Source organism: Hyperolius riggenbachi, chromosome 6 (genome assembly GCF_040937935.1).
Source record: "Hyperolius riggenbachi isolate aHypRig1 chromosome 6, aHypRig1.pri, whole genome shotgun sequence".
Lineage (NCBI taxonomy): Eukaryota > Metazoa > Chordata > Amphibia > Anura > Hyperoliidae > Hyperolius > Hyperolius riggenbachi.
The window spans coordinates 117,025,294-117,044,722 of NC_090651.1; positions in this window are offsets into that span (position 1 = coordinate 117,025,294).

The following is a 19,429-nucleotide window of genomic DNA, read 5'->3' on the forward strand; positions in this document are numbered from 1 at the left end:
AGGAACTCCTCCCTTCCTTTCATATTGCCGGGAAAGAATCCGGCAATCTGGTGGAGCAGGAGGTGTCCGGCAAAGGAGGAATTGCTAATGGCTGCCACCTGTATAACCCTGGTTATGAAAAGGGAAGGGTGAAAAGCATGCACTGAAATGCTCATAGGCTTGAAGGAGTGTTTATTTATCTTTGTATGTGTCAGAGTGGTGCAACTAAATATTTTGAATTCAAAAAATGTTTGGTTTGGGTCTGCTTTAAGCTTTATTGACCACGAATCTGTACTTTTGAGAATTAAATGGGTGGGCGGTACCCTAGAGGACAGGATATGGAGACTGAATGCAGAAAATCTAAAGGATAGAGAAGGAGAGAAGTTCTAGCATGAAAGAGTTTTATAAACAAACTAAACCTCAGTAACTACAGAACCAATCCTATGGGACACACTTAAATGTATTCTTAGAGGTGGAAAAGAAAAACATTTTTTTAACAACTTTGCAGCTAAATTGCTAGAATTAAAAGATCTACACAAAAATATTCCAAGACAACACATTTCATAACCAAATCCAAATCCAAAAAAGCTTTATTGGCAGGACCAAATACATTTAGCATTGCAAATTGCAAAGCAAAGCAAAACATTAGCATGTTTCATAACTATAAAGTGTAAGAAAAGACTCATATTAACTTATGTATGTTTCTAAAAAGCTAACACACCGTTGGATTAAATAGGTTGTAGAAGATTTTGCCAACAACCCTATGTTAAGAAACTAAAAGTTAATACATTTATTGAGAAAATTAGGAATGGAGAAGGTCAGACTTTTTTGGACACAAATCAGAATTTTTAGCCCAAAGTCTTGCTAAAGTATAGAGTCCAGGACCTGACAATTACATACTGGTCCCCTCTTTATGCTATATTATAGATTGTACAGATAATTAGCAGGCTGTAGTCAGAAAGAGTACATAAATACAAAACAATATATTCATAGCTATTAATTTTATTAATATGTGCAAAAATTAAATATTAAAAATTTCTTACTGCACACATTTGATCGAAAGGATCAGAAGATTTTATTTCAGGCCTGAAAATCTGTGATAGAGGATTCCTTACAAATACACTTAAAGGTCTTAACTGCAATCAGACAGCGGTGTAAAAATAAATAGCCAACTAAATTAGAATTTTCCTATCTCAGTTAGGTTAGACAGAGAGACTCTGTGTTCTGGTGGTCATGCATCAGTCGCCTTGGCGGCCGTTCGACCATCCAATTTGATTATTGTAAAAAAATGAAAATTGGTGCCGCCAAGAGCATGCCCGATTGATGATGCGATGAAATTGGTTGCATGTATCTATTGGACATGCTGCGAGATGTGAGGAGGACATGCTCGTTTAGGTGCACGGTGGTAATGATTAATGATGTTTCATATCGGCACAAGAGATGAGCCCAAGGGAACTCCCAGCGCTGTCCCCCCTGTGTAAAATGTGCCCTACGGTGTCCTGTGCATGAATACTTTACCTGTTGGTGTCTGCCGCTCCATCCTCTGCCCACATAGGAGTATGTGTGACGTCACACCTGCAGAGTATAACCACAGTGGAGCCCTCACCTCTCCAGCCAGCATGCAATGAGTCCTCCATCTTGTGCTCTACCTCCTGTCTTGTATCATTGCTGGAGCCCCTCTCCATGATCCCAGTGATGGTGCTGGGTGATGGTGTGAGAGGATGCTACAACTAGCTTCCCACGTAGTTGCCTGTGATTAAAGATAGTCAATGGGATGCAAATAATTCCAGATTGATTCAGGATTATTGAAATTGTATATGCAAATTTAGGCAGTGTGAAATTGGGTTAATCAGCGGCCACCTTCCCATGATTCCATTAGTCCATTTATTCACATAATCCTGCATGAACACTAGTTGCATCTCATTGACCATCCCTATCTGTGATATGGAAGAAAATAGGACTTGCTCCAGGCAATACATTTCACCAATATATTTTTATCAGCACAGGGCTTTCCTACAAACTATGGCATGTCTGTTGGACAATGTTGGGGTTGCTCAATAGGTTTGGAAGAAAGTTAACAGAAGGTTGAGACCCCAAACCACCCTTGTGCCAATGGTGAAGACATATGCCCCAAGAAAGAGGTGGGGTAATAGTATTGGTGGTACTTATGGTTTAATCTGAAAGCCCCTTAACATTAAGGTTCCAGTCTTCATCTTTCCTTCTGTGCTTCTACTTCTCATGTGTAATTTTTCATTTTCATCCTCATTGCTTCCTACCAATCCCTGGCCATTAATCCTGGCAGTAGCATATATGAATTCCCTGCCGGGGCTTTCCAGACTGAAGGGAATAATTGCATTAGCCTTGGTGGAAAGGAGTTAATAAGACTTGGTTTGGGAGAGGGAGGTTAGTAGAGCAGGACCATTTCTTTTAAATAATAAGACTTTTTAAAAAAAGATATAATATTTCGTTGACCTTGCAGGGACTTTGTATATAATGTTATGAAACATTCATAGATCTTTTTTATATGCAGATTTAGCAGTGTCACAGCCATCAGCTGGCGGTCACTGCAGCTACCACCCTAGGATGTTGGCATGGGATTAAATAGTAAACTCCCAATCCCTTATCATGGGTGGTCGCATGTCCACAATTAGGTCTGCTTGCAACCAGTCTTTAACCAGTAAATAAATATTTTCCAATTTGTGGATTTTAACATCTGTCATAGTCCTTAGATCAGTGTTCCCCAACCTTGTCATCAAGGCCCACCAAAAATGCATGTTTTGTGGAAATCCACACAGGTGGTTAAAGAACAAGCGACACTGACCCATGCTAACCTAGAAATAAAAACCACATATATAAGTAGATAAATACTACCTCTACTTACATAACAGATGTATTGTGCTATCCACGTAATGATTCCTGTGAGTTTTACAAAGGAGAAGAAGAAAATCCTTTTCTAGGTAGTGGCCATCATGCCAAGCTAATGCTGACATCATATCCTCCCTGACTCTTGTTTCCCTCCTCCCTTCTCTTGCTCATTGTGTATTCATTAGCTGTCCCCCCAGAGTCTTTTTTTTATTTACACATCCAATCACTGAGTCACCTCAGCCTAGCTTGTAAACACAAGTGATCAGCTAGGTAGGGAAATAAATGGAAGAGGAGGAATATATTATAGATAAAAAGAACTCCCAGCATTCAAAAGAACTCCCAGCATTCAACTGTTTGGCAATGTTTGGCACTAGGACCAGTGCTCCTATAGTATGTAATAACTCCAAACCATAAAGCCGCATCTATACGAGTAGATGCGGTCGCGATGCTCCTTATCAATCGAGCCTCGATTGATAAGATCCGACAGGACGGATCTCCGCACCGCTGATTCCCTGCTCGCTCCCCGCGAGGGGACAATGGCAGGGAATCGAGCAGAAGATAAGCGGCGCCGGCGGGGACGAACGGGCACGAGCGGGGAATCAAATGCGGTGCACGCGTGGCGAGCGGGGACGCGGCGGGCACGCGGAAGAGGCAATCCGGCGGCTAATCAAGCAGCTGGATCGCAGCCTCATCTACCCGTGTAGATGAGGCTTAACAGCAGAAAAAAGTTTTGAATGCAGGATTAGCATCTTTATCACTTAATACACTCAGACCAGTTGCTGTTGAAATTTGATTTTTATGGTGACAATACCGCTTTAATCAGCTCTGCTGAGGCACTAATTACCCCACCTGTGCATGACATGTTTGTGGTTTTCTGCAAAACATGTACTATTGGTGGGCCTTGATGATAGGGTTGAGGAACTGTGCCTTATGGTGCATACACACGAGGTACGGCTGTCACCACAACTGTTACAGGTCGCCCGTGTGTATGACGCACGCGCCCCGAACTGTCGCCCGTCGGAGCTGTCGCCAGGCGATTGACATGTTCAATCGCCGGCTACAGCTGTCGCCGCAACTGTTGCTAGTCCCAAGTGAATGGAGCATCCGGACGGGGGATGCTCCATTCACAAATAGCTTCCGCCGTGTCTCTGCCTTTCTGGCGAGACGTGTGGACAGCTGTCGCCGGCAGGGAGCTATCGCTCCCTGGTCGCGTGTATGCATGCAACGGTGTGTATGTAGCTTTAGATGACTAAAATAAGTGTTGTATGTAGCCACCATTCTTTAATTTTTTAATTTTTAAATCCCCTCTCTAATCCCCTTTTACCCCTCCTTTCACCATCTCATTCTTCTCTTGCTCACTTTGTCCCACCTCTTTATATTCCACTTTCTCATACACGTTCATCCCCTTGCACCTATCCTCTCTTGTTCCCCTCCCCATTCCATCCCCCAACACGCACGCACGCACACACACACGCACATTTTCCTTTACCCAATCCCCTATATTACTATACATATATATTCAGATGAGGATCAACTAAATATTTTAATAGATGATTTTATTTCAATTTTTTGTAATTTAATTGTATTTATAGTTTGTATATTACTTTAAGTTCTTGTATTGACATAATTTCTATATCTTTCAAGTATTATCTAAACCTTTTTCTTATTGAGACCTCACTTTAAATTACTGGCTTGTGTGGCAACAAGTCACCTAATAAAGGGATAAATACACATAATGACATCACTTGCCCCCAGTCGCTTAGACTCAGATGTGGATGGCCATATACACCCTGATGACAGAAATGGATAGGAGACTCTTAATTTCCACCTTTTCTTGTCTCCCTATTCCTTTAGATTGTAAGCTCACAAGGGCAGGGTTTATTCCCCTTTGTGTGTAAATTGTAGTGCATGTTTTTGACAAGACAAATAACATTTATAATGCGCTTTTCTCCTGGCAGACTTAAAGTGCTTGTGCTGCAACCACTAGGATGTGCTCAGTGAATAGGTGCTGACTTACTAAACAGGAAAAGCTAAGATTTTAACCCAGGTCTCCTGTGGCAGAGGCAGAGCTCCTAACCATTACACTAGGATCTAGGATTACTAGGCTAGGGTCACTCAGGACAGTAATAATTCCATATTTGTATAGTACTTTTCTCCTGTCAGACTCAAAGCGCTTGTGAGGCAGCCACTCAAACGCACTCAGTAGCAGGGAGTCTCACCCAAGAACTCCTTAGTGAATAGGTGTTGACTTAATACTGAATAAGAACAGCCGAGATTTGAATCCAGGTCACCTATGTCAGGGGCAGAGCCCTTAAAGAGAATCTGTACTGTCCGATTTGTACAATAAAAACATACCAATCGAGTCACTGTTATCTCCTGGATCCATCTTTGCCATTTCCGCCACCCCCGCTGCGATCCTGGCTTATATATACACACACACACACACACACACACACACACACACACACACACACACACACACACACACACACACACACACACACACACACACACACACTAAGCCTCACAAACTGCATCACAGACAAGCTGAAACTGAGACGCTGTCTGTGAGGAGTAAACAAAGCACATAGAGCCTGCAGGAGGTGTGCATAACTTGTATTCATTACAACAGAGGCAGCCCATTCCTCCATGGGTCAACAAAGCTTGACAAACAAAAAGAAGATTAGACATATTACAGAGACAGTGCAACTAGAAAAGGCTGCAGTAATCCAGACCACATTAGAACAGGTATAGGAACTTATAGGATTGAAGAAATAAGGCTGAGAATTTTGTTACAAAGTCTCTTTAACCGTTACACTATCCAGCCACTTCAAACTTTTTAATCACTATACATTTGTTACTGTAATAATTATATTGTATACCACATTTGTGTTATTTATCATTGTCTTTTCTATGTAAAAATGCTGATTGTGCTATAAAGATCATATTGCCTTTTGGGCATCTTCTCCAGCTCAGTAACAATGAGGATCTTGTATGTGCTTCTACATCTTTCATTTGCATTGACTATAAGTTCTGCAGCACAGTGGGATTGTTTTTTTATTTATTTTTTTAGTGCTGCCCTCTGTGCCGGTTTTGCTACTGCCCTGTTGGTTGAGGATCACATGTCGTCGATGTTTCTCTTGGTTTTAGGCTATAATGATCATACTGATTCTTTTTTTGGTTGCACATGCTAGCAGTATATCCTTCCTTGAATTTAGCAATCTGTTTTGTGTGGAAGCTGAAATTTGCTTTTGACTCCTTTTTATAAACAGGGGGCAGTAGAGGATGTAGAACAGATGAATAAAGCAGCGTTTATCTTTTACGCAGATTTCTAAATAGTCTAATATATGTTTACTACGGGTAAACGTTCATTTTCATGCATGTTGGGCAGTCAGCATCAGCAGCTGCATGGGTGCTGTTTCAGCACTTGCAAAAAACACAGTATTTGAAATGAGTATGATTTTAAGTCTCAGGCAGCAGTATTAAAGCAAACAATGTGCTTTTTAGCTGAGTCACAAGCCATCTACATTTTACCATGTGTGATAAAGATTTTAAATGCGCAGTCCAGGGATCTGTTGAACACCAGGTGCATAGAACACAGCATTAGTGGTGACCTGAATTATCAAATCAGTGGTCGTTATAATTGGCTCCTCTGGGCCTACAAGAGAGATTGGAAAGATAAAACAAGTCTCTTTGCAAGATAATTTTCACAAATCTGTTAATTTATTTGTCTTTAAATCTGTGTCCAATTCCCCTTCCTTCTACACGACTTCGGGGAAATGGCTTTTCCCTAAAAGATGGTGTTTGCTCGCTTTCAAATCTGTGTGTAGATTTAGCCTCGTTTCCACGTGTATACCTCTGTGTGGAAAAGCAGGCCATTAAAAAGGCTAATTACAAGGTATTAAGGCTACAGTTTTGTTCCTGTACTTGGACAAAATATCTGACAGGGCAGCGCTGATGTAAGATGGTCCCTGTGGTTCTGTATGGCGGTTAGGACCATATGTGACATTTTAAGCAGAGATCATGAGCAAAATATTGCAAGCAAGGTGACTCTTGAGGGAGGAACTGCTAATTGTTTTTATTGGAAAAGCAAACTTCTGCCAAATTCCAAAGCAGTTTAATAGACAAGACCATATTAGATTATAGTCACGTCATTAAGTAATGCTAATGAACCACACATTGTTAAAGGGAATCTGAAGAGAAAATAAACTTATGAAATAATGAATTGTATGGTTAGTGCAGCTAAGAAAAATAACATTAGTAGCAAAGAACAGAGTCACATATTGTTTCTAGTACAGTAAGAGTTAAAAAAAAACTATGCAAAATCGATTCTCTGATCTCTCCGACCCAACTTTGGTTGGACACAATCCTATTTTCTGAAGCATACATCAAAGAAACAGTGAGCTTTTACTGCAGGGAAGTTCAAAGGGTCATTAGACACAAGACATTTATACTGCCCTTTTCTCCTGGCAGACTCAAAGCACCAGAGCTGCAGCCTCTAGTGTGCACTCTACAGGCAGTAGCAGTGTTAGGGAGACTTGCCTAAGGTCTCCTATTGAATAGGTGATGGCTTACTGATCAGGCAGAGCTGAGATTCAAACCCTGGACTCCTGTGTCAGAGGCAGAGCCCTTAACCATTACACCTTCCAGCCACTTTACACCATCCAGCCACCATTACACCATCCAGCCACTTTCACTTTCCTAGTTTAAAATACAGTGTGATTTGTAAATTGTAAATATGATAGAATGTTGAAATGCTATGAGAAAAAAGCTATATAACTAAACATACAAACATGAGACTTTGTTATTTGCCTCTAATGGTCTATTTATTATCTTTTCTACACAGACAATTCATTATATCATAATTTTTTTTTTCACTGTCACTTTAAAGGAAAGCTGAACGTAGAGGAATATGAAGGAGAGGTTGCTAAATGCCTTTTGAAAGTGCTTCTTATCTGGCATTTGTGCTTTTTTTTTTTTCTCTCTGAGGATTTTGTTAAAAAACCTCCGATGGGAAGGAGATCTTAGATGAACCTCCCCACGAACCCTTCTCCTGTTCCCCAGTTTTCTCTTCTTTATGAAAGGCCCATCATCTTCCTTATATCTATTGTCAATGTTGGACATGTGACACAATGGGCCCTATGCAATTACCAAACCCAACAGTTTAAGTGGCGGTGGGTAGTAAAATCAGGCCATGTTAAGGAATCCCTTTAATCAGTCTACTGTCCAATAGGAAACCTTGACGGTAAATTTAAAGATGCGCTTACCAGGATTTCCATTAAGGGTTCTACAGTATGGTATACATGCCCAGGGGGAATTCTCCAAAGGGAGGATTCTTATTGGTCTAATCAGTGGATCAATGGGAAGCCCCAGAAGGAGATTTAAAGATACTTTTGATGGGGATCCCTGTACAGTAGTGTAGCAGAGAACCAGCGAGGAACATCAGACTAATTATTTTTAAGAGAATGCAGATTTCCATGTGAATTTTCTGGGTTACCATTGACCTGCATTAAAACACGAATCACACATCGCACACGAAAAAAAAGTTGTCTAAATTTAAAACGTGACTTCAAAACACAGAAAAAACACAAATGCACATTCACATTCAAATCCAAAAATAAATGCCATGCCATTGAAAAATATTACGTGTGGGGATTGCTTTTTTCAGAAATGTGATTTTGAACAAGTGTGAACCCTGCCTAAGACTTCAGCAACTCTTACCATGGTTTGATATAACCCAGCTTTTCTCACCTAGTAGACAATTATCAGTCCATCCAGGACTGTGTTGCGGAATGACTTATGCCTTACGATGTCTTCTTATGACCTCCAGCCTGGAGATGCTTTCATAAGATCAGACTCTGCGTGTTCCACTTGAAGTAAATTACCCCCATCACTTACACTTTTTGCTTGTTATACATCTCTGAGTTTCCTATCATCTTTTTCTTTGAACTTCTTCTCTTAGCTGTGTTTGTCCCACACAGGAGATTGTTAAGCACTTTGTTGATAAAAATAGTAAAGTCAAGTGGTAAATATACTTGTATTTTCCTTAGTCTGTAAGCGATCACACTTAGCCGAAGGGAAAAAAAAAACATTAAGAGCTTGGTTTAATAGGCCATCATGTTGTTTTCAAATGAAATAATGCAAGAGGACACTTGTTAATCCTAATTATATTTCCTCTTTTTATCACTTTCTTTATTACTTAAAACTTTTCAATTAAACAATTTAATTACCGTGCATTTAACTTCTGCCAGAAGCTTTCTTTGTAGCTAGGAGTTTGCACTATGCTCTTAAAAGAACTAATAATTATCGCAATGAGGGGGTAAATCCAGTTAATGAACAAATTAAAGTTCAAACAGTTATCCAAGTTCCTTATTAATGTTCTTTTCATAACAGTAATATTATATAGTTTCAGTGCAAATCCCTTAGCTTTGTTAGTAAGCCTTTCAAAGAAGAATGTGTAGCTTTCGGTCTCTTCTCATTTTAAGCAGAGAAAAATTAAAACACAACCCTAGACATAATTTTAAATATGTCATGTGATGGTTTAGTAAGCTGAATTCCCAGAAGTGACCTTTTGTGTAAAATGAGATTTCTATAACTACAAACCATGGAGAAGCCTATCTGAAGGAGATAACAGCCAGTTCTTTGAGTGGACCTAGTGGTGCTCCTTGGTTCATTTTGTTCTACCAGCAAAGTGAAGAATAGACCCAGATTTCTGAAAAGACTTAAAGAGGAACTGTAGTGAAAACAACATACTGAATAAATTAGCTTATTTTTTTTACAATATAATATTTATCTAGTCAGTGTTTGCCCATTGTAAAATATTTCCTCACCCTGATTAACATTCTGAAATGTATCTGTAACAACCGAAGTCTTGGCGGCTGCTGACACGCAGGGGGTGTCTGCAGCCGCCTCCCTCCCTGGCTCTCAAGTGTTTTCCGTTCCTTCGGCGTCTAGCACGCCAGGAACGGTGTTATCTCCAGCTCACAGGGGTTCACTCTCGCGCGGGCGCGCGTGGAGACAGGATCTTTATGCAGGCAGAAGGCGAGTCAGCTGACCTGCCGGTCGGCTGACGTCAGGGATGACTTTCGCCACTTGGATTGGCGAAAATCCGAGGTGGGAGTGGCTGAGAGGCTCCCTCTGCTTCTTAAGCCTTCAGTTGCTATTCATTCCCTGTCTGCTGTTGTGAATACTTACGTGTTAGCGCTCAGACCTTAGACTAGTATCCGGTGTGCTTTGATCTGGGAGGAAACCAGGGATTTCACACAAGACTAGGACTATTGTCATATTGTATTATATTGATTACCTGTGTATGACTCTGGCTATTCTCTGACCTGTGCATTCTGTTTATCGTTCCTGTACTTCTGCTCATCTGACTCTGTTGCTGAACCTCTGCCTGATTACTGATTACTAGGGATGGGACGAATCCACAATTTCTTCGAATCCGAATCCGGATCCGAATCTAAAAAGGTTCTCGAATATCTCGAACCTTTCGAATCCCGAATCTAACGAATCCTGCACATAAAAATTGTGCGATCCGTGGTATAGTTGCCCGCAGTATAGGTACCCAGGCATAGGTAGTGAGGTAAAGGTGCCTTCAGTATAGCTAGCTAGGTATGGGTGCCTTCAATATTGGTAGCTTTCAGTATAGGTAGCAAGGTATAGGGGCCTTCAGTATAGGTAGCAGGGTTTATGGGCCTTCAGTATAGGTAGCAGGGTATATGGGCCTTCAGTATAGGTGTCAGGGAATATGGGCCTTCAGTATAGATAGCAGGGTATATGGGCCTTCAGTATAGGTAGCAGGGTATATGGGCCTTCAGTATAGGTAGCAGGGTATATGGGCCTTCAGTATAGGTAGCAGGGTATATGGGCCTTCAGTATAGGTAGCAGGGTATATGGGCCTTCAGTATAGGTAGCAGCATATATGTGCCTTCAGTATAGGTAGGTAGCAGGGTATAGAGGCCTTCAGTATCGGTAGCAAGGTACATGTGCCTTCAGTATCGGTAGCAAGGTATAGGGGCCTTCAGTATAGGTAGCACAGTACATGTGCTTTCAGTATTGGTAGGTAACTAGGTATAGGGGCCTTCAGTAAAGGTAGCAGGGTATATGTGCCCTCAGTATAGGTAGCAGGGTATATGTGCTTTCAGTATAGGTAGGTAGCTAGGTATAGGGGCCTTCAGTATAGGTAGTAAGGTACATGTGCCTCCAGTGTAGGTAGGTAGGTAGGTAGGTAAAGGGACCTTCAGTATAGGTAGCAGAGTATAGGGCCTTAAGTATAGGTAGGTATGTAGGTAGGTAGATATAGGGGCCTTTAGGTAGGTAGGTAGGTAAAGGGACCTTCAGTATAGGTAGCAGGGTATAGGGCCTTAAGTATAGGTAGGTATGTAGGTAGGCAGGTATAGGTGCCTTTAGGTAGGTAGGTACGTATAGGGGGCCTGTAGGTAGGTAGGTAAGTATTGAGGCCTGTAGGTAGGTATAGTGGCCTGTAGGTAGGTAGGTAGGTATAGGGGCCTTTAGGTAGGTAGGTATAGGGGCCTTTAGGTAGGTACGTATAGGGGGCCTTTAGGTAGGTATAGGGGGCCTTTAGGTAGGTGGGTATAGCGGCCTGTAGGTAGGTAGGTATAGCAGCCTGTAGGTAGGTAGGTAGGTATAGTGGCCTGTAGGTAGGTATAGTTGCCTGTAGGTAGGTAGGTATAGTGTCCGGTAGGTAGGTAGGTATAGGTGCCTTTAGGTAGGTAGGTATGTATAGGGGGCCTGTAGGTAGGTGGGTAGGTAGGTAGGTATTGAGGCCTGTAGGTAGGTATAGTGGCCTGTAGGTAGGTAGGTATAGGGGCCTTTAGGTAGGTAGGTAGGTATAGGGGCCTTTAGGTAGGTAGGTATAGGGGCCTTTAGGTAGGTATAGGAGCCTTTAGGTAGGCAGGTAGGTGCGTATAGGGGGCCTTTAGGTAGGTATAGGGGGCCTTTAGGTAGGTATAGGGGCCTGTAGGTAAGTAGGTATAGCGGCCTGTAGGTAGGTAGGTAGGTAGGTAGGTATAGCGGCCTGTAGGTAGGTAGGGATAGTGTTAGGTTGTTAGGTAGGTAGGTAGATAGAACCCCCCTCCCCCGCCAACCCCCCAACGGCCCCCTCCGTCCCCCCATGCCTCCTCCGCTCACCCCTGCATAATAATCTACTCACCTTTCCCGTGGAGCGCAGAGCGGCAGACCTCTTCGTTACTTCCCTGTTCCCTCTAGTGGCCGGACCGGCTCTTACTGATGACGTCATTGTAAGAGCCGGTCACTAGGGGGAACCAGGAAGTCGGCGAGAGGTCTGCCGCTCTGCGCTCCGCTATGGATAGGTGAGTAGATGGTAACTATGCGGGCAGGGGGGGCGAGCGGAGGAGGCGCGGGGGGGTCGGAGGAGGACGAGTGCGAGCGGCGGATGCGTGGCGATGCGGCGTCGGGATTCGGCGGATTCGTATAGTGGAAAATGGCGTCGGGATTCGAATCCACGAATCTCGAATATTTCCTAATATTCGAGGGATTCGTGGATTCGCCGGATTCGTCGTCCCACCCCTACTGATTACTCTTCAGCCTCATGATTCTGCATTATTATCTGACTCTCTGTTGCTGAACCCCTGCCTGATTACTGATTACTCTTCTGCTTCACGATTCTGTGCTCTCGCCACTGGTGAGGTGTGATATATACCCACCAGCACCTCTGGTGAGGTATCACTAGTTTTCCTTATAGTGACTGATAGTACCTTACCAGCTCCTCTGGTAAGGTCTGGTTAAACTATACAGTCACAAAGTCTGCTAGTACCTTACCGGCCCCTCTGGTAAGGTCTGACCAAATTATACTGTTACTGTAATTGATAGTACCTTATCAGATCCACTGGTAAGGTCTTGCCACACTAAACTGTTACCGTATCTGTTAGTACGTTGCCAGCTCCCCTGTACGTCTGGCCGTACTTATCTGTGCTTTTGCAGCTAGTGCCCACCAGCACCTCTGGAGAGGCCTAGCCTTGTTGGTTACTGAGGCTCATCAACCCTTCTTGTGAGCACTCCTTAGGGTCTCATTGGTCTCTTACCAGCTCCCCTGGTAAAGACCAGCTTCACTATTTGCTATACGCTCTCTGTTAGTACCTTTCCCAGCTCCTCTGGGAAGGTTTGGTGAAATCTATTCAGTCAGTGTACTAATTGTACCTTACCAGCTCCTCTGGTAAGGTCTCGCAAAACTATTAAAGTTACGGTTGCACCAAGCACTACACACTCAGCTCCTTGTACTGCTATGCTAGTATTATTGGTGATTCTGCAGATCACACATAATCAGGTATAGCGTCTGCATTATTGGTGATTCTGCAGATCACCAAATAATCAGACATCTGAGTTGCGACACCCAACCGTTACATTATCACAGTTGACAACATCTTTAGTCATGTCAGAGCATCTCTGGGGAATGTTTGCTTTTGATAATTCCAAAGCCAGTGAAAATAATGCCTAGCCTCCCAGAAGGCTCTAGGAGGAGAATTCAGCATAGATAAGTACAGGGCTGGATTTGTACTCTTTCCACTATCACCAGCCGCCTTTCTTCAGTATAGGTAGCGAGATGACCCTTCCTCTCCTTCCCTCCAGTATAAGTAGCCAGATGACTAGAACTCCCTGTCCAGTAAAGGTAGCCAGATGACTCCCTTAATCCCTCCCTTTTCCACTCCCCCCTTTCAGTATAGATAGTCAACTTACCCCCACACTGCAGCAGCCATCAGTGTCACTCACATCTCCGTTCATCTCCAGCACAGAAGCTTCCTCTTCCCCTCCATTTCCATCAGCCGTGCTGTGCATCTGTCCCTCCAATTGGCGTCTCTCACATTTTACTCATCAGCAATGTTGCAAGCGAGTCAGAGGGGAAGAGGAAGCTTGTAGGTTGGAGAGGAGCAGGGATATGAGTAACTGGCAGCTGCTATTCCACTTCCTCCACTTGCAAATCTGCAATGCTGCCCAAGTCTGTAGCTGCCCGCCACAGTGCCAACGTGCACAGAGAGCAGGGTGGCCACTGCACAGGGGGCTGGCAGCAGAGTACCGCGGTCTTGCCTGATCTCCCACCACTGCAGCATTTGCAAGCTAGAAAATGCTGCACCAGTTTAGCCTGCTGCTTTGGTGCCCTTGCTCCTGTGGTGCCCTAGGCCATGGCCTAGGGGGCCTTTGCCTAAATCTGGCCCTGGCTAAGTAGCCTAGGCTAAGCATCACTGGGAGGGTGGGTTACATACCAACATACAGCAATGTATAGATATAGGAATTGTTTCTAATGCCAAAACCAGAAAAAGTGTCTTAAATGTGGGCTAAACAATTTACTGCATTTTACTATATGTCACTACAATGTCACTACAATGCCTCTTTAAGTTCACAGCTCTGAAAGCTTGTGCTGATGGAAATGGCTGAGAACCTGTCACCAATGAATCTGGACAACTCTGAGTGCCTAAGCAGGACTAGAAAAACGTGCCTAGAGTCAGATTTGCAAGGACACCACACTTCAGAAACAAAGACAGCAGAATAAATTACATAAAAGTCAAGATTAGCATTATGCTAGGCCTTTTTTACACTAAAGAGGAACTTTAACCAAGGATTGAACTTCATTCCAATCAGTAGCTGATACCCCCTTTCCCATGAGAAATCTTTTCCTTTCTAAAATAAAGCATCAGGGACGCCATAATTTCTGATATTGTGGCGAAGCTAGGCTGCAGTAGAGAGTTCAAAAGCAAAGGTGACACTTGTAAGAAGTACTGGATGTGAAAGGGAGAGGCGGTTACCAAGCTGGACAACAAGACAATCACTTGGGAGGAGAGAAGGTTCCGGGATGGATGATATTTGGAGATTAATAAGGAAATGTATGGAGGGGATAGCCTATGTAGAGCTGTGCATGAGTATTAGGAGTTTGAACTGGATCCTTGATTTGCAGCCAATGGAGGAATTTGCAGAGAGAGGCAGCATCAGAGGAGCGGGAGGAGAGGTAGATGAGATAAGCAGCAGAGTTCAATAGGGACAGGAGAGGTACCAGTCTTTTTTGGTAGGTCACAGAGTAGGGTATTACAGTAATCAAGCTGAGACATAATTAGAGCATGTACAAGTGTTTTTGTAGCCTCTTGTGTAAGGAAGGGACACATTCTGGAGATGGAAGTATCAGGTTGTTAATGTGTTAATATGTGGTTGAAATGAGAGCTCAGAGTCCAGAGTTATCCCCAGAGAGTGAGCTTTAGGAGTTGAGGTTATTGGGGTATTTTCTACATTAATGGTAACTATAGGTAGGGAATGGGAAATGGATGGAGGAAATATCACAATTTCTGTTTTGTTCATGTTAAGTTTGAGGAAATGGCATGACATGAATGCAGAAACAGCAGACAGAGCAGACAGACAGTCAGGGACTCAAGATAATAGTGTAGTGAGGTTAGGAGCTGAGAGATAGATTTGAGTGTCATCAGCGTAGAATTCGTCTTTATGATAATCTTTCCATTGGCTTGTCATATGTACTGATAATGGAGTACTTTCCCTCATTGTTTGTAAACATTTCTTTATCTTAAATAAAAGATTTAGCAAGAGTTTGATGGTGTAGTGTTTGGAATCAGAAATTCTGTACATATTCCTTCCATACATATGCCTGTTAATCCAAGCCAGAGAGGGCAAGAGCCAATTGACAAGACCCAAGTGCTTTTGGGCAACTGAAGTAAGATCCAGTCAACTGATTAGAGGAATCTGAATGGATGGAATTCTGCTCTGTGCAGGGCTGGATTTCTGCAAAGGCCACAAAGGCCCAGGCCTTGGGCGGCTGCAGCCCAAGGGGGGACCTGGATATGAAATAGGGTTTGCTACATATGAAAGAGAAGGCTGCAAATGGGAAGCGACACATGTGAAAGAGAAGCTGATGCTCAAGGGAGCTGTATATGGCAGAGAGGGGCTGCATATATGGATGTTACACATGAAGGAGGGGGCTGCACATGTTACGGGAGGGACACTGCTGCACATGGAAGGGGAGCCCCAACATACTTGGCCTAGAGACGATAAAAGTAAAAATTCGGCCTTGCTTGTGTGCATCACACTTCCTCATTTAACTTTTATTAAAAAAATGGAAAACCCCTTCAAAAGTGGTGAAGTTGTTCCCGAGTCTACCACTAAAAGTAACTTTATTTTCCAGGCTTGGCACTATTTCACATTGTATACTAAGATACATAACATGACAACCTATTTTGCATGCGAATGGTTGCCTTGTACGTCTGCCATCTGAGGAATATCATAAATTTGGAAGCTTGATAAATATGGCTCTAAAATGATGGCTGACTTGCCGTGCTGAGAAGAGTCCTCTGTACTTTGTCATTTGTTCGGAATCACTCTTCTTTCCATGTTAAATAGGATTCATCTCCTGAAATACAGTGACATTAAGTTGTATGTTCCTCAAAACTTATGGGTCTGCTCCCAGTGGATTAAAGATATGTACGTGAATTTGTTCTACAAAACTTTTGTTTGGAAAGCGAAAGCCAGGCCTAACACAAAGTAAAATCTATTGCCAGCGACAGCAGAAAGCCTGCTATCTTTTGACATTTTGAATGTCTAAAAGGATTTAAAAAGAAACATCATGACTGTTTTTTTTCACAATTTTAAATAGAAAAAAATGCATTTTAAATTAAAGTGTGAGTTCTCCCCAGGCATTTGCATATATGAATTTTAATTTAAGATATAAAATTATCCCCAACAGATGATGCTGAAAGGTTTAGACACTCCAGCTGATTTGTCTGTGCTGTAAAGTTTATTGTCTTTATGACTTCTCCACTTCATATACCAGTGTAATCTTACTGATCAGTCGCTGTTATGTATGTAAGCTGTGCAATATTACTCGATGCTTTTTCCAAGCAAATCCGAAGCAAAGGTAAATTAATTAAAGGATAAAACCAATCAAATCCATCATCTACTGGAATAGCTGAATAATAGAAAGTGTATTATTTACCTGCACTTGTGTTTTATATTCACCCATTTGAATTCCTGATGTGGTCATGACGACCTTGCTTTATTTACGTGGTGCATATTTAAGTGGTGCATAGCAAAATGTGGAACTTATATCTATAGTAATTTATTCAAAAGATGATGCATCAACCTGAAAGATTGCATGTTTTGGACCAACACTGTTTCTTATAACTCATGATTGGGGCAAGTTTGCTCAGCCCGTAAAACAAAAACTCATAAATCCACACAAATAACTTTAATGCAGCTCATCTAAAACTTGGCACAAAAAGCACAAAAAGCATTAAATATAAAAAAAATAAAGGACAAAGCGAATAAATGTCAGTCATGAGCAATGACAAAACATTTGCATAAACCCAACATACATTATAAGTAAACAGCAAAACTGATGATACCTAAAGGACAATATAGATTTTATAATTATTGCTTCAGTTTGCTTTAATCAGTGATGATAAATGGAACTGCCAAATTTAACTTTGCCTGAATATAAGCAGAAAACACAAAAATAAGGCAAAATTCATTGTTGTCAAAGGGAAAGGTATAAATAAAATACAATTTTCGGGAAACAGTGGACTTGAAATTGCTTCTGACTGTTAGGAAAGCTCCTTGCAAATATACTGTCCCTGTCCTTGTGCCAAAAGGAACCAGTGCAATGCAAATTGCTGTGCAAGACATCCTCAGGGTTTAGTGTAAACTTTTGTTAAAAACAAAACAAAACAGGGCCCTAATTCAGTATACATTTCCCCTGTGTTTACTCTCAGGAGATGTTAGCACTACAATACATTTTCAGCATCTAGCAAGTGAAACAGTACTAAAAAGTAGATAGGAAGAAAAAAAATCAAACTTTGGTTTATTTGGGACAACTTGCTTTGAGTAATAGTTTTTTTTATAGATAAGATGCAGAAACGTCTCATGTGACAAAAAAAGTCAAGACTGTGAGTATGACTGTGAGTATGACAGGACAATTGTATTGAAACAATAAGATAGGGAAGCATAACCTGACAATTTTGCACAAAATCATCCAATAGAAGGTACACGTGATGCAATTTCCTGTCAGATGGAATCCTCTATAATAAAACTCCTGTGTCCCTGCATGTGCTGTCTCTGTGTAGCTGGGTCCGTGCTTTTTGCTACTGCGCATGTGCGTAGCACAGACCCAGCCTCACAGAGACAGGAGGGCGTGTGAGCGGGCGGCCAGGTGTGCGTGCGTGCGCAGTAATACGCGGCGGGTGGCGGCGAGAAACACAGACCCTACAGCCCATTTTTAAATGGGCTTGGGTCTGCTAGTGAAGCAATAATTTCCCATATGTCTGATCTGCTCCCAATCTATGACTGGATCAGTTTTGTGCAATAGTGATCTTAAAATCGATCCCATAATCAATCAGGAGCAGATTGGACATGTTGGAAATTATCAATTCAACCCATCGATCTGACAGGGAATTGCATCGTGTGTACCTGGTATAGGAAAAGCACAGAACATAGAAATATGCAGAGAATATTCAACAGAAATAAAAAAAACTACAAAAATTCTTATTTAACACAAGTTAGATACAAAATCACAGTAGAAACAAGCTAGGGTGAGCAGACATAATTTGAAGGAAAGCAAAACTGTACCTGTGTGTGTGCGAGGAGGGAGCCGTGGCTGAGAGGATTACGTAACCTGTCCTACCAACACTTCCTCCTTCACAGTGGAAGTTCTGCATGTGAAGAAGGGAGTGTCAGAAGGATGGAGCGCAAGCACAGGTAAGTTAACCCTTTCTGAGGTGGCTTTCCTCCCCTCCCACACACACGTAGATATGGTTTTGCTTCTTGTGAAACTGTGCTTGCTCATCCCTAGAAGAAAGATGCAACAACACAGCCTTGTCTAACTGTTCCTGTAAAATTCACACTATATTTGTTTCTGCTGCTACACAGCTGCACGCTTTTATCTCTTTTTCCAGATTATTCCTGGTCTGAACTCTACAAGTAATAAACTAGCAGAAAAAGAAAACACCTTACACAATTCCATGTTTAGCTGGATACCAAACACCCATCAAAGTGTAGGCTTACCAATAATGAATAAGACACAAGCTATAAGGTCTATGCGTTTATTGTCACCACCAACCGTGGAATGTGTTTCTCCACCACAGCTCTTGTGCTCTCCATACACATCCAATCCAAATGGACTGTATTCAAATAAAATGAAGCAATCTAAGTGCACACTGTGCACAAGTGCTCTCTATGAGCCAGAATTGTAATCAAAGTATGAACAATAAAATACACTTACTTAGCGGCCCTTATTACAGGGACCCGATGATGCTTATGTGAAACCGGCAAGGCAGAGTGGTTGGTGGGCAAGGTGGTGATGCACATCATTTACATAAGGTGAGGCACATTTATTGGGTCCCTGTAATAAGGGCCTGTAAGTACGTTTTTTTTTTCATTCATACTTTGATTACAATTCTGGCTCATAGAGAGCAAATAAAAATCTAGTGTACTATAAACGGTGTGCACTTATTGCTTTATTTTATTTGATTACATATACTTAATCATTTGAGTCCATTTAGATTGGATGTGTATGGAGATCACAAGAGCAGTGGAGGAGAAATCAGAGATGGATTAAGAT